This window comes from Ischnura elegans, assembly GCF_921293095.1.
Source record: "Ischnura elegans chromosome 13 unlocalized genomic scaffold, ioIscEleg1.1 SUPER_13_unloc_3, whole genome shotgun sequence".
Classification (NCBI taxonomy): domain Eukaryota; kingdom Metazoa; phylum Arthropoda; class Insecta; order Odonata; family Coenagrionidae; genus Ischnura; species Ischnura elegans.
In genome coordinates this window covers 1,531,568-1,547,863 of record NW_025791659.1, presented here as the reverse complement: position 1 = coordinate 1,547,863, position 16,296 = coordinate 1,531,568, and the positions used below count along the sequence as shown (strand labels likewise).

The 16,296-nt window shown below is 37.0% G+C and overlaps 1 protein-coding gene across 1 annotated transcript in view; it reads right to left on the bottom strand.

Annotated features, from left to right (window-relative positions):
• LOC124172821 overlaps positions 1 to 16,296 on the bottom strand; it is a 60,309-nt gene that overhangs the window by 17,771 nt on the left and 26,242 nt on the right. Inside the window, exon 6 of the mRNA XM_046552311.1 lies at positions 4,359 to 4,438. The gene's annotated coding sequence lies outside the window, so the exon portion shown is untranslated. The remainder of the gene's footprint in view (positions 1 to 4,358; positions 4,439 to 16,296) is intronic.

Here is a 16,296-nt window from a genome sequence, read left to right as displayed (position 1 = left end):
GGGACGTTTTTTGGACAGTGTGGTGTGCATGTGGGAGTCCAAATGCATGCTGCATGCTGGTGATTGATCACCCCCTGCCAAACACCCTAGAGGTGGCTCGCAGGGTATTATGTAGATGTAGATGTTTCATATCTGATGACCTTAACTATAATGTGGCCTTGTTTATGGAAGTGCAACGTCACCTGATAAAATTTTTAAAGAGAACTTTGCCTATGATCCAAGAGGTTCAGTACTTCACAGATGGATGTGCTGGGCAATATAAAAACTGCAAATCTTTTATAAATTTGTGCCATTATTATAATGACTATGGAATGAATGCAGCCCGGTCAATTTTTCCACAAGCCCTGGAGAGTCCTCTTGTGATTGTACAGGTGGTACCATTAAACGAATGGCACAGCAAATAACTAACAGCACCGGGATGCATGAATTCTGTAGAGATAATATGAAAAACATCAAAATCCATTACATTAAGTTTAGGGATGTGGCTTGGTCAAGTAGTAAACTTCTTGAAAGATCCACCAAGGCAAAAACAATTCCAGGAACAAGAAATTTCCATCATTTTGTGCCTTTATCAGACAGAAAAGTCGCTGCAAAGTTCACTGGCCTGGATGATGAGTACAGCATTATATTTGATTTTTGTTCTGAAACAGTGGATTTCCCAGATAATTTGGCTGTTGGTTCATATGCAGTGAATATTTTTAGCAAGCCGTGGTACATTGGAGCAATGAAATCTTTCAACCATGAAGATGGTGATATTTCAGTTAAATTCATGACACCTAAAGGGCCCTCACCTTCATTCTCTTGGCCAGAGAGATATGATGTTTGTCGCGTGCCACAAGGGCACCTATTGTGTGTGCTTACTTCTCACGCAACCACAAGCTCTAGGAGGTCATAGTACTTCTTGAGGGAGGAAGTGGACAACATTAGAAAGAAATACAGTAGAACCTCATTTATGAAACTTTCAGCGGAAAACCAAAAAAAGTTTCATAAGTGAGGTAGTTTCATATGTGAGGTTTTTCCGTATTTACCATGAAATCCTTTCCTATAGGGGCTGGTTTGTTTCCAGGATGCAATTACTCATTTGCAGGCAATAAATTGAAGCCTAATGATCTTATTTTCTCAAAAGTAATACCCCAGATGATGTGTTACTTAAAGAGAAACATAATTTTACATTCCTGAACAACATTGCCCACGGTTGAACGTCTAGCATTTCTAGTACTAAGCTGCAAGGCTATCATACTGGAGAGATTTCGGAATGATGACACTAAATATTCACAGAGAAGCCAATTTTTAAAAAAAGTTGACTCATTAAAAGCAGTTTTCAGGATATTCATTTTACCACCTTTAGGCAAACCCAAGATTGGAGATTGAAGAAATGAAATACCTGAGGAAAGTCATCCAAATTAACACTGTAATTAGGGAGCAAAATTTCACTAATGCATCACGAAGCCTTCACACCCTTTGGACCCGAGTTAATGGCAGAGGCAGAAAGTTTTCAGAGATGGCTCTATCCCTGCTTGACAGTAGTGTGGACGGAACTTCCAGTGCAACACACTGTCCGGCAGATGGAACATTAAGCCCTGGTTAAGCCTATGGTTACAACCTGGCTAATTCCAACACAGAGTTTCTATACTCCCTCTCTTACCTCATGGGGCAAATGACCCCAGCTGTCAGTTTTCTCCCTCTAAATACCATGCCATAGATAATATGGAGCACCTGGCAGTGGCGTAACTATGGTTGGGGGATGAGGGGATAGATCCCTCTCCAAAGCCTCAGAGAAATTAAAACACAAGTCTAGCTTTGATAAACGGCAATAGCATCTACTAAAAGTTAAATTTTATGTGGCCAAATGATGTAGAACATATTTACAAGCATGCCATTTTTTAAAATTTTACGGGAATCCCATTGCCTCGGAGGGGAGGGGGTGAAGCCGCCCCCCCAGGTACTACCATCACCCCCAAAGCATATTCCTAGTTACGCTACTGGTACCCGGGATATTCCGTGAGTAAATTCACTTTTCCGGTGCTTAGAAAACTTTTAAGTGAGCATTTGAAATAATCGCGCAACTGCTGTCAGTGACGAATGGACAAAAATAGATTGAAAGCTCGGAAAAATCTCCCCTCTCAATAATGTTTACCCACTAAAAAAGAATTTTCCCATGACATTTTAGCAATAATAGATTGAATCTACCGGGTATAGCTTCTCTGCAGGCATTCTTCCGCGAATTCAGCGCTGGGAACTTCGACTCACAAGCCGTGTGACTAATCTTCACGTAATATTTTGCTTTCTCATATCTGAAAACAACACCAGACTCTTGTTTTACTTCGATATAATGGTTATACGTCATTCCTGAGTCGAAAGGAACTGCCTTATCTCTCGCGTTTTGAATTTGACTTTAATGATTACGTTACCATACTCACAACGCGAGTTATTCTCCGAGGGAATTCGTACTAACTCTGGTTCAGTTAAAAAATAAACGCTTGCCACCAGGCAGTCAAGGTCAAACTATATTTCATTTACACCCACAGATACAAGTTGGGTCAGTTTTGATCTGCGCGCCGCGTAAGCAACTTTTCCCCAGCTCAATTCATCCCGCGGATGAGGGATTAGCCCGCGGAATGAGACCACACATTCTGTTTTTGCCATCGTGTTGAATCACCATCGACTTACGTCCATACTGCAAATACGATAATCTTTTTTGGATGACCTTGGAAGCCAAAAATTTGGTACGCGAGGATTTTTAACGTCTCATTTTGGTGTTATTTCGCTGGGGCGACGGAAAACATAACCTTGGAAAATTCTAGAATATCTTCCGTTAGAGATAGATATTCCGGATTAACGATCATCTACTGCAGTCAAAATTAATATCTAATAAACAGCATCGCTCATTATTAAAACTTATTATTCTTCATTGGCATATCTATGTAATGAGCACATACTACCCCCGCCCTTGTGACTAAAATCGGCGCGCGTACCGCAATCTTCTCGTAGAGCAGTTCTCTGACAAGTCGTATAAGTGAGGTATTTTATCTCATTGGACTGGAAAAATACGTTTCGTAACCAAGGTCGTCGTATAAGTGAAGAGTGTCATAACTGAGGTTGGAAATACATGGGTTCATATGGGGTTATTCACCGGACCAAAAAAAAATCGGCGTATAAGTGAGGTCATCGTATAACTGAGCGTCGTATAACCAAGGTTCTATTGTATTTAGACTTTGTGAAAAACAATGAGACATCTTAGAATGTAGACAGCCAGTTAAAAAGAGAAGGTTCACTTTCAAATCAATTGGTAAGGTCATTAATTTAATTTTACTCTTTTTGCCTAAATTTCCAATGATATAGAATGACTAAATGAAACATTGAAAATAAGCATTAGGATGAAGTACCTGAGAAATTTCTCAATTCCAATGATTTGATGACGGTTCCCTTTGACATTAGATAATGTACATTCCTGTGATGTAAATACATCTGGATATGAAATGTATTTGGTCTTTGGACACAGATTAAAAGGTATGTAGAATGTAATAGAGTACAATGGATCATGCAGTTTTTTTTTATTAAAACTTCCTCTGCTCGAATAGTTCTGATAGCACGAAATTAGCAGTAAGTGGGGGAGTATATTCACATGATTGCCTTTGTGTTTCCTACTCTAAGAACCACTAGCATACAATATAGTGAGATAATGCATGATCCAATATTGTATAATCATGATAGTTGTTTAATCATTGAGCTTATATCTCCTCAAAATTGTGTAATTTCTAGGTGCCTTGAAAAAGAGCCATTTTTTTCCCGTGAACATGAACGAGTTTTTTTTTTACTTAAAGGAACACTGGACTCACGATTTTTTTTCATCAGGATCTTTGCTCATACATTAATGATTACTTTAAACTAAACCAGGAGTCTGTACTCGCATGGTCTTTCCCTGTGGATGCTGATAATGAAAAATAGTGCAAGGGAGATTTTTTTTTGTAAACTTCGTGAGAACTGACTAAAGATGGCCTCTGAGTAAGATGGTTTATAGCTCCCACAAGCTATATTTTACGCACTAACGTTGCGATAAGATTATTTTTCCTTAAATATAAAAATGAAGATTTTGTTTAAATAGAATTTCGGAATATCGCATGAAGTCTATAAACCTTCGAACAAGTATGTAGTACATGGTGACGAAAAACTTTCTATGGATACAACACAAGGAATATTTGCTAACCATTCCTATAATAAATTACGTTCAAGCTCTGTTGGTCGATTGTATTATATTTAATCTTGTACTTTAAAGGCATTCTTATATAAAAAGGCAATCACGCTATTATGCATAATTCAAAAAAAAGCGTAGCTTAAATTCGTTTGCAATTACTTACCCAATAGAAAAGGCAACCCGTTATATATCGGTATTTACTCCTCCCTCGGCTCTCCAATTCCCAATGCAGCGAAGGCAATCCTGAAACGTAAAATAAATTACTTCTGTTACTGAAATGGGTAAATCATTATTCTCGTATGAAGCAAACCTCTTCTTTCAATGCCTTTTTTAAACTTACAGAAATTTTAATCCAAAATGATGGTCAAATACTTCTAAGATAACAAGATTTGAACCACAAAATGGCGGATCAGTTCCCCAGACACAACTCGAATGAGATAAGCTCGTCCTTTGGCTCAAGAAGAGGCCTTTATACCCACAGACAGCGGGCTTATCTAATCTTAAATGCCTTATAAAAAATGGAGGTGAAGGGATTGCCAATGAGCGATGGTGGCATGTCAACGCTTGGGCAAAAAAAATAGCAATTCTCTTGACTGAACATAGTGGATAAGAAGGATAGATATCACTTTAAATTTTTTTTCTTCGGATCGGCTGTGATGTTTTGCAAGATTTTTAATATATGGGATCACGAGATGAAGATAAAGGAATCAGAGCTTCCCAATTACTCCATAGTAGTCGCTGCTTGGCAACTGAAAAATTGAAATCCGTCTTTGAAGATTGATGATGTAATTTCGCTACCTTGCTGCGCCGTCGCAGAAAAATGTATTCGTGTCGTAATTTTGTCTGCGTTTAAAGTGATGGCACTTCCCAATGCAATAATACGACCTTTGAGTTTTATTTTCTAACTCAATATGTTTATATTTAGAAAAGATATGAAATACCTACAATGAAAACTTCATATAATGGTGATTAATAAAGTTAGCCACTCCTGCATGATTTTATACCTAAGCTTCCCATAAACAAACACCAATTCGAAATCGCCAGCTTACTGCCGCCTTCACGCAGAGAAAATCGGACACGGTCAAATTTTTCTGAGACAACGCACCGAGCTGGCGAGATGGCGTCATCATTTCTCTAAGACAGTCTCTGATTGGCTCGCCAGCCAATCGCTCGCTCGCCGCGTAAATGCAATGCCAAACTGTGAAAGCATCCTTAGTTGAAGATATTATATATTCTACATGGCTGGGCCTAGCTGTTTAGTTAAGTAAAATTTTAATACATTAAAGTCTTTACAAATGTTTTCTTACATTTATTTTTGAGTTTATTTTATTCGTTAGAGCGAATATATTTTGTACGAAATTCATTGCCAGTTGTGGCTAGAATTGTTTCTTTTAAAGCAAAATATTAAATTGAAACTGAATAATCATACAAGTCGAACAGTAAATACTTAAAATCCATCCTCAAAATGATATTGCCATGCAATGTGTTAGGTGAAAATAACTAAAGGGAGAATAACTCTTGTTCCAAGAAAAAATGCTTTTCTGAATAATTCAAAACTCGATATTTCACAAATTCGTACGTGACCGAAGACACGATTGTTATGAAATAAAATCTTGTTTTTTTCCGTTATCACCAAATGACTCAATGTTATCTCTCTGATCCATTTCGATTTCTTTTCACGTGCTTTGGGACGCATAGGTAAGTGGTCACGCACACAGAATTCCATCAAGAGAAGGCGATCGCTAATTTCTGAGAAAGATCGAAAGAGGTTGGAGTGGGATAAAAGAGGTGGACAGCAGGAGAATACAAATATGATAAGAGATAAACACGATGGGGATAAGCAGAGCAGGGACGCATTCCCGAAAGATTGAATTTTGTGAAAGGGGGTCCCCAAGGCAGTGGCCTGGCGAGAGGGGAGGTCTGGGGGGTCCAGACACCCCCCCCAAAATATGAGAACACATTTACTCGCCTCCATTAATGAAAACGAAATATTGAAAAGCCATTAATTTACAAAAAAATTCTTTGAATAAATGAAGTTATTTTAATAATGAAAAATATTAAAATTAGTTCAAAACCTTCTGTTTAGTACCCTATTACAAAAAAGAATTTCTCCTGGTTTAGGATGCCCCCGAACGAAATTCCCGACATAACTCCAACAAAATGTCATTTGATTGTCATTATTGACAGTGGTAATAGCTAATCCCACATATCTGCTATAAATGACTTGCATTCTGCCGAAATCGCATGTCTAAGTAGGTATATTTCGGCGATTTTCTTTCTAATGAAACTTCTATAAAACGTTAAGACTCATTTGGTTCTTTGAATTAAATGATTTTTTTGAACTTTCCTAATGTAGGGTGGCTCCTAACGATTGGTCACTACCTAGCGTCTCAATATCTAGCGGTAGCTTTCTGAATCCTTCATGTTCAGGCATAAAGAAAAGCCATTAATTAATCTTAAAGAAAGCTTAACGCCGGATTAACCACATATCAATGTTCATAGGAAAAAAATGCTATTTAATAAAGGAATTATTATCGTTCGCGTTTGCCAAGTTAGAAATGCACCAAAAAATATCAAACCCGTAGGGTCGTATTTATATACTCCTCCAGACGATAATCCGTAATGTTTTATCCAAGCATTGACTGAGAAAAGAATCCTTGATCTGAGTCGTAATGAAAAGAGCATAAAAGAGACTTATCCGTAATCAAATCTTCTTCATCCTTGACAAGCTAATGGGACGTATCTCTGAAGCAAACAGGAAACATAACTTAAAAAAGTTTTGATTACGTTTTTGGATCGTAATAAGTCATTGAGGAAGTTACTCCAGCCCATCTACCAAATTCTCATCGATCTGCTAGCGTATCAACTCTTGTGGCTAAACTCAGCATCCAAAGATAAATGGAGAAGCATTGAGGTTGCTAATCTCTCCATTTGGGATATCTTATCTCCGCCTCACATTGACTCTGCCTTCACCTGCATTTGTTATTCAGAGGAAAGGACTCCCAACATCTATCCATCCCAAAGGCCGCTTTAGAGAAATTATTGAAAAAAAATATCCTTCGCAAGTTGACGCACCAAGCTATACGGGTTCACTTATACACAATATGGGAAATAGATTTAAAAATCCCGTACATTTAACTGAACATTATTTCCTGTGATTTTTCCTTTATCGTCAGAGATAATTGTTGTACTGATAACTGAAGAAATCAAACCCATTTAACATTTGAGAGGGGGATTTTAGCATTGAAATTCAAAGATTTTTATTAAATTTGACTTTCAATATTTCATTGAATGCGGTGAAACAATCTTGGTAGGAGCTCACTTTGACTGTGCAAATATTTAAATTCCATTTTATTAATTTACTCGTATTTTATAGCATTGCACTTAGAATGAAAGTGAACCGGAAGAGTTTTCCCAACAAAATTAATTTAACGACTTACTTACTTCTTTCAACCTTAGTAGTTCATTTGACATATATTCAGTACCTGATTTTCATTTTAACGTGTCTGAGCATAGATATCAAGTACATCATCGTGAGTTTTGCATTAGAATAGAGCAGCATATGTTGCAAATTGATTTATGTGTATGATGGCTTTCAGCCACATAATGAGTAAGATTACATTGCTAAGCCAAATGGTGCATACCTTCCAAAAACACCTTGCGTACGTGAGATCAACATACAAATGTCCCAAAACTAAGAAAAGACTGATTAAAAGATGTGTCTACATACAAGATTATAACAAATATGAAGTCAATAAAAACAGGTGACTGTTAACATAATATTGCTGTATCATTTCCTGGAAACACAATACTAATTAAGTTCACCCAACTGTTTAAAGACAGAGGCTAGATGAAAATCTAATTAATATAAATAAATTCTCTTTTCAGGACTGGCTTCATCATGTCCTCACCATGACCAAGTCATGTCCAAATATATCAGGCCAAATACATCTCTAAAAGAAAAGAGTAGAAATTAAGTGATTCAAAAATGAAAAACTTACACAATCACAATCAAAATGCAAAGTTAACAATAGGTCCAAATTCATAGTGAGATAAGAAATTACCCCCTTGCCCAAAACAGCAATGGCAATAATGAAACCAAGAGTCGCACAATATCTTCAAACTAACCTCCGCACTAAAAGAATCTTTTATTTTACGAGTCAAATACATGGGAAGACTTTCACAACTATTTGGAATTAACGTATGTATCACCAGATTGATGTTGCACGGATTCAATGCTCAAAAATACTGAACTGAAAACAGACTACTGATTTCTCGGAAGTGGCACAAAAAAGTGCTTTCTTTCTGCTGTGAGTAACTCTATATGAGTTTTTCCTTAACGGGGAGAAGAAGCATAGTCCGTGGCACATCGCACATGCAGCTAATGGTTTGGGGCCTTGAAGCTGAGTTGGACGCCGTGGAAATGGTAGTCAAAATTAACCTAACAGTCAACTGCCCAAATGGTTATGCAATATGGTGGTTGAATTTCAACAAATAAATAAGCGTGCAAGTATTCAATAGCCATGCCACATCCTATGGACCTAGTGTTAGGTATTGCAAAGTTTTAAGATAAGAAAAATGTTTGAAGTGTGTGTGTGCAGCATCTAGTCATCCGTCACTGGGACTTGATCCATGGAACCTCCAAAACCCTGATACATCAGTTCATTTCGAGAGTAAAATTTTCCTCTCATCAGTGCAATCTTCCTTGCCATAATTTTACACGAAAAATAAGATCAATTATAGTAATTCTGCTAAAAATGAAACATTAGCTTCAGATTTATGAGTCTCGCATGTTTGTTTTTAAGAAATTCATTAGTTTCAATGCCCAAAACTATGTAACTAATATAATTCTTGATAGCTCGTGTCACGTCATAGATTACGCATCGCGTACCTGCGTGCAGATTTACATCCGTGTGTTCTATTACTGAAATTTTCAATTTTCTGCAATTGAAGTTTTTTCTAACGTGCAAGTCAAGAACTCATGGACAACTTGCACTATGCATTATGCATTGCAATAGGTTTGCTTAACTCATAAAAAAACTTATGCTGATTGTACAGTGCATTTACTTGTCAACTGCCAGGAAAATATTTAGGAAATCAATCTCTTTCAACTCACATTTGCACTCTATGGTCCTTAAAATAGAATTCTTCTACATCTGAAGTCTTTTTGGTGATTTAAATAATTGAGACGGAAACTTAGATAAGTAAGTTATAGTGCAAAAGATATGGTAGCATTAGCGAATTCGGGATTCCTAGATACAAGGTAATGGTCTAATTTTTCAGTGGAATGAGTGTCATTTTTTGGATACCTACTTAAAGAGAGATAAAATATTTTAGGACTAGTTCAGTGTCTCTCATTATTTTAAACTTAAACAGAATATCATATCGCACACTATATCATTGATTCAGGGATCAATAATTTTTTAAAGAGGCAACGGGATGCACGAATGAGGAAAGGAATCCGCACTCACGTCATCTCATTCCACGCAACACCGCATATTTTCATATTTTGCTGCATAAAAATGCAATAATTTGATTCTCCCCAGTCAACACAGTATTCGTAATGAGGTCTTACATGAACTCATACGTTGGACTCCTTTAAGATTTCACATTAAGAGACATGAAAGGGCCTTTAAGACCTCACACTTCATGAGGTCACATGAATGATGTCTTTAAGACCGCATACTTCATGAAGTCTTGAAGACCTCACACTTCATGGGGTCTTCAAGATCACACACACATGAGGCCTGAAAAATCAAGTCATGTATATGTTAATGAATTATAATTTCAATCGTAATTATATATTTCTGCGTGTATAATATTTTTTCTTCCTTCAATTAACTCTTTATGTTAAGAGATGGGTGCGTAAACTTCTCCCTCCGATTCTATTAAATAAGCTGACACTTCCACTTTCCGCTAGGTCCGCCATTGTGTGGTCGTGTTATTCTACTGCCTTGAGCTCAGACGTCTAGTTTATGATTAATGTCGGGTGTACTTCATGGCCTAGTTCTTGCTCGTGTTTTTCCTTGTGTCTACGAACGTGAATCAGGATTCCATCGGATCTGAGATCGGCACGAACCTTGTGGACACCATGATGTGTTACGTGCACGGAGACTTGGAAGGTAAGTTTCAATGATTTTATGTGTCCGATTCTTTATCCACTTGTTAATGAGAAAATCCATTAATTATACTATTTTCAAAGCTGGTTAAGTTCATGCTTATAATTGATTATCGGTAAATATATCCATGTAAAATATTTATGTGGAACATGTTTTGTAACGTGCCTTTGTTGCTGTTCATGTTTTATTTCATTCTTTCATCGTATCCTTATAAAATTGCTGTTGTCGCATTTTAAATTATCTCCGCTAATATACACTATCTCGATCATATCTAGTACGTGTTCAAGCAGTGTTTTTATTATCTCGGGTTCACAAAACAGTTTTCCCTAAGATCATTGAAGTTTATAAACTTCTCAGTTCTCAAAATCATGACGTAAACAAACAAAAGTGCTAACCGATTTATAATTTGCTTGATTTCACTTCGTAATGTAACTTATGGAACGATAAAGCATGGAAATAACGTTCACCATGTATTTAAGTTAACTTCTAAGTGCATTCTAATGCAATAGGAATGTAATTAAGTGTAAGAGTTAAACAAAAGTAGTTCACTAATTCGGTTACTCCTAAAATTAACCAAGTTAAAACGGTCATCTTCGGTGCTAAAACCGGCCCTGGGAGTATTTAGGGACTGCTAATGAGATAAATAGTCTTTATCTGGTTTATTTGATGTTATCATGTTATCAATTTTAACTCTCAACAAACTTAAGTTCAATGTTTTTTGCAGCCTCTCTTATGAAATGGAACCCGACATCAGCAAGTAGTGTCGCCTTGGAGAGAGTGGAGAGGCAGTGGCTGTATCAAGCAGAGCCCGCGTAAAGTATGCAGAGAGGAAGAATTCAAAAACTCGTGATGTTTGTTTATTGACTTAATATTATGAAGAATAAATTTATAAATATCATGAAGTTGTCTATTCCATTTTGTTTTTCTGCCGTATTTCCACCTATGGTTCTCATTAAATGTATTATTTTGCTTTATTTTAATTGGATACGTCGGGTACTTATGTCATCGGAGAATTTTCTTAAATAAAGGTGAGTAAAGTATTTTGAAATCTTAATTAATGGGCTGGTAGGGGCCCCGGCGTTTTTGTAGGCTATTTCAAAGCCATCTATCGGAATTATTACGAAGTGGGTAATTTTTCTGGTTCTCCAGGTAGTTCCATTATCACACACATGGAGGCGCCACATTTGCGCCTATATCATATTGGAACTGTTATAGGAGTCCTATAAGACCTCTTGACTGAGCTCCTTCAGAGTCGTGTGAGACCGCGATAAGAATTCCTATACGAGTGCATATGACCTCACGGAGACATCATTATGAGGCCATTTGGGACTCTTTTGTAGGAGTCCTACAAATTCGACAGACTTCTTTACGACCTCACGCATGAGTCATACGTGTTTACTGGGTCATCTACCCACTGTCCTATTCGTCTCTCGTCTATCCTTAGACCCTTGGATTTACTACAATTTTGCTCGTAGTGTCATCATTATCAAGTAAGTCTTATAAACCGAAAAAAATGGGCATTAGTTACAAATAATGTTACATTTTCACGGGTATCGAGTGAAGGACCTCTGGTTAAATTAGAATGAAATCACTATGACCAATGCTTATTTCTTTTATCCGAATAATCTTATATTTCCCTTGGATTGGAACTACCCAAATAATTTTTTTTATCTGGGATAGAAGTCATTGGAATATATGCTTGCACTGGACGATTCCTCAGAGATGATTCAAGTTCAAATCACGCAAGTGCTAAAACAGAGTAGCTATTATGGGCGTATCTTGAACCGCTCGTTTACATCACAGGGCCTTAGGTTCTAGGCGGCGGAAGACTGACTTGATTTTCATGTGTAATATTGATGTTGCCACTTATTTTTCCACCTCGGGCAGCACTTCCTTACTCTTGAATTTGATTTATACACTCTCATTATTAATAAAACATGTGCACCGTTTCGTATACAGTTTCGTATTTACCTGTAAAGCCAATATTTGCAGTAAATATGCCGCAAAAAGGATCTTTTTTAATGCTATATTTTTTTACTCACATCTCGAAATGAAAGCTTTGGTAGAATAAGTTATCGTCTCCAGAATCTCCAGAAGAACAAAGGAACATATTCACCTATAAAATTAACTTTTTATGCGTACATAGATTATGTGAACATTCACGCTCATTCTAACATTAGCAACAACATCCACCAACGATATACTGCCTGAAAATAGCCAAAATGATTTAGTCTGTTGAGCAGCGTTACCTATTAATTAATTTATCAGTAGCATATTATAAAAGCAAAATAGTAAAAAGAATTATAAAATTAATTTTTGCGATAGATATGCTACGTTAGTTTTCACATGAAAGACTTCTGTAGGGAATTGCATTTGAATATGGATTTAAAAATTTTCTTTACAAAGTACGGCCATGCTTATTGCAATAACAGATGAAAAAATAAGATATGCAAGTAAAAAGCAAAAAAGAGAAAGCATATTTTTTTCATGAAGAGAGCATTGGTGAAGTGGTATTGCACCCTTGTAATACTTCTCTAACTTACATGCAAACATCATCATACTCATTTAAAGCAAACCTCTTCCTTCAATGTCTTTTATTATTATCGTCAAACAATTGGTTACAAGTCGACCATAATGTCGGGTGGTAACAAAGTTAGGGCACAATAATATGCATAAACCAAAATGCAAAACAAAACAAAACAAAATACTTTGTACCAAAAAAATTATTAAAAAGCCCTCAAAAAACATTTTTTACAAAATACATGTCCCTTTATGAACTTACTGAAACCTCAGTACAAAATGACGGTAATACACTTCCAATATAAAAGGATTTGAAGAAAAATATGGCGGATCCATTCGTCAGAAGGAAATCTTAACAATGTGTGCTTGTCCTGTGACTAAAGAAAGGGCCTTAATGCAGAGAGCCGGCTTATTTAATCTTTCATGCCCTATGAACAGTGGAGGTGTAGAGATTGCCAATTAACGATACTGCCAGTCAATGTGAAAATAATTGCATTTCTCTCAACTGCCTATTGCGGGTAAGAAAGTTAGACATTAAGGATGAGTCTGTTCTTATAATTTTTGGGATCTCGGTTCCGGTCCCGTTCTCTCCCATTGGTTCTCTGGTCTTGATACTCGGTTCCAAGGATAAAATCTTATCATGCATGAGTTGGATTTTGCGCAGAAAGAACTCAGCCTATTCTTTTCGGCAGCTCAGCCTTTTATTTTTCTTTACTTTAGAAAGGCACGTAAACTAGAACAACAATGGTGACAACAAACTGTTTACAAACATCAGCTGTTACTATATTTCCAACACCCCCACTTAACAGCTTATGTCGTCAGGCCCATTCCATTCCTTAATTCTTCAAATTTTATTTTTGGAAGTGGCTTCGTCAGTGCATCAGCAATCATGTCCTCACTCCTGCAGTAAACAAGCTGAATAACATTATTTTTCATTAAATCTCTTATAAAATGGTGCCGGACATCGATGTGCTTCGTTCTGGCACTAAATTTTTCATTTGAAGCTATTTTTATGCATCCCTGGTTGTCTTCATAGATTATTATTGGTTCATTCTGCATCTCCCCCAGATCTTGCAGTAATTGTCGTAGCCAAACACCTTCCTGACTGGCAGATGCTGCAGAAACATACTCAGCCTCTGTTGTAGACAGAGCGACAGAAGACTGCTTCCTGCTGGACCAGGAAATTGCACTGTTTCCCAACTTAAAAATATATGCACTTGTAGATTTCCTATCTTGTATATCTCCACCCCAGTCGGCATCTACATATCCAGTCAATTTAAGATCTTCACAGGCATAAATATTCAATGCCATATCACTGGTTTGCTTGAGATAACGCATTAGTTTCTTTAAAGCTTCCCAATCTCGCTGTCTGGGATTACTAACCCGTCTGCAGAGAATACTCATTGCTCCAGAAATATCTGGTCTAGTAGTTGTTGAAATATACAGAAGTGCCCCCACTGCTTCCCTATATTTGCCATTATTTGGCAAGGCATCATTCTCTCCTTTCAATTTAGGGTATTCAGGATCCATCGGTATAGATACACCTTTTGCATCTTCCATCCCGAACTTTTTCAATATTCCATCTATTTTGGATTTCTGATTTAACTGAAAACTTCCATCCTCTTTTCTCTTGATTTGTATTCCTAAATAGTTAGTTGCATCTCCCAAATCTTTTACTTCAAAGTGATGATTCAACATTTGTCTTAGTTCCTTAATTTTATCTTCATTATCATGAATTATAATCAGGTCATCTACATAAATCAGAATATACATCCTTTTCTCACTTTCATTCTTCGTATAAAGACATAGATCTGCTAGGCTGCGCTGAAATCCTTTTTCAAGCAAAACATCATTTATTTTGACATTCCAAGCTCTTGCTGACTGTTTCAGTCCATATATTGTTTTTTGAAGCTTGCAAACTAGCTTATCTTCAGTGGTTTTTGTGTAGCCCGGTGGTTGTTTCATGTATAATTCTTCTTCGATGTCCCCATTAAGAAATGCTGTTTTCACATCAAAATGTCGGACAAACAGCCTTCGTACTAGCTATACAGTTGTGTAATGAGAGTAATCATCAATAAATGTGAGAAAATAACGTTTCTTCCCTGGAGTTTCTGTACTCATTGGACCACAAATATCTGAGTGAATGAGTTCTAGGGGTCTTTGAGCTTTATAACTGCTTGTTTTGGGAAATGATTTCTTCGATAATTTTCCTTTTACACAGTCCCAACACCTCAAGAATTTATTGCAGTTATCAATTTCTATTCCTATAGCAAGTTTATCATCAACTTATCTTATCACTGCAACTGGGTCTCTATGTCCAAGCCGCCTACGCCATAGATGAATACAATTCCGGTGATTCCCAAACTTTGCAGAATTAGCCATTTCTTGACATGATAATTTATAAAGATCACCATCAATCTTTCCCACAGCTTGCATTGTGCTTTTCTTATCAATTATGCAGTCATTCTCCTTGAAAGTCACCACATTACCTTCTTTAGCTAATTTCTTTACCGAGAGTAGGCTGCATCGCAAATCAGGTACATACAGAACATCCTTCAATAGTATCCCGTTTATTTCTGTCGGAGATATCTTGCAATTGAGGTATCCTTCACCTGTCCCTTCAATAGCAATGAATTCTCCATTCCATTGGCAACGATTACCTTTCCTTCTTTATTTCGACGAATTCTTGTAAAGAAGTCAATATCATTTGTCACGTGGCTCGTAGCGCCCGAATCTACGAACCATGAACAAAACGCAGTAGCAAACGATGCATTCAGGCTGGCATCTGTAGCACCTCGCGCCTCGTGACTGTCTTTTTCCTTTTTGAACTCTTTCATTTTTGCTTTCCATATTCTGCAATCCTCCTTTAAATGTCCCCGTTTCTTGCAAACGAAACACTCGCGAGTCTCTTTATAATTACTTTTTTCCGATCTGGATTCATGTGGTTTTCGTGTTTTCAAAGCTGATTCCGATTGCAGGTTGCGTGATTCAACGCATATTATGGACTCATTCTGACGTGTGAATTCATCAATCAGTTTTCCTTTGAAGTATTCTAATGTGAGTTCGTCATCTGGACGCGTATCAAGGGCTGTTACAAGGGTGCTATATTCATCTGTCAAACCACTAAGCAAGAGAGCAGCTATATTAAAATCTTTAATTTCTTCTCCGATGCTCCGCAAACATTCGATTAGTTCTAATGTTGACTTTATATATTCTTGCATTGATTGACCCTTTTTAAGTTTTGATTGATAAAGTTTTCGAAGTAGATACAATTTATTGCTTAAATTGGCCCTTTCATGCAGTTTTTGCAATTCTAACCACGTTTCTCTGGCACTTTTACACTTGCAAATGTGTATTATCTGACCATCCTCGACACTAAGGGATATGGTACTTTGTGCTTTCTCATCCTTTCCTTTCCATCCCGCCTCGGATTTTTCTGGTTAATCTTCATCAACTACTTTC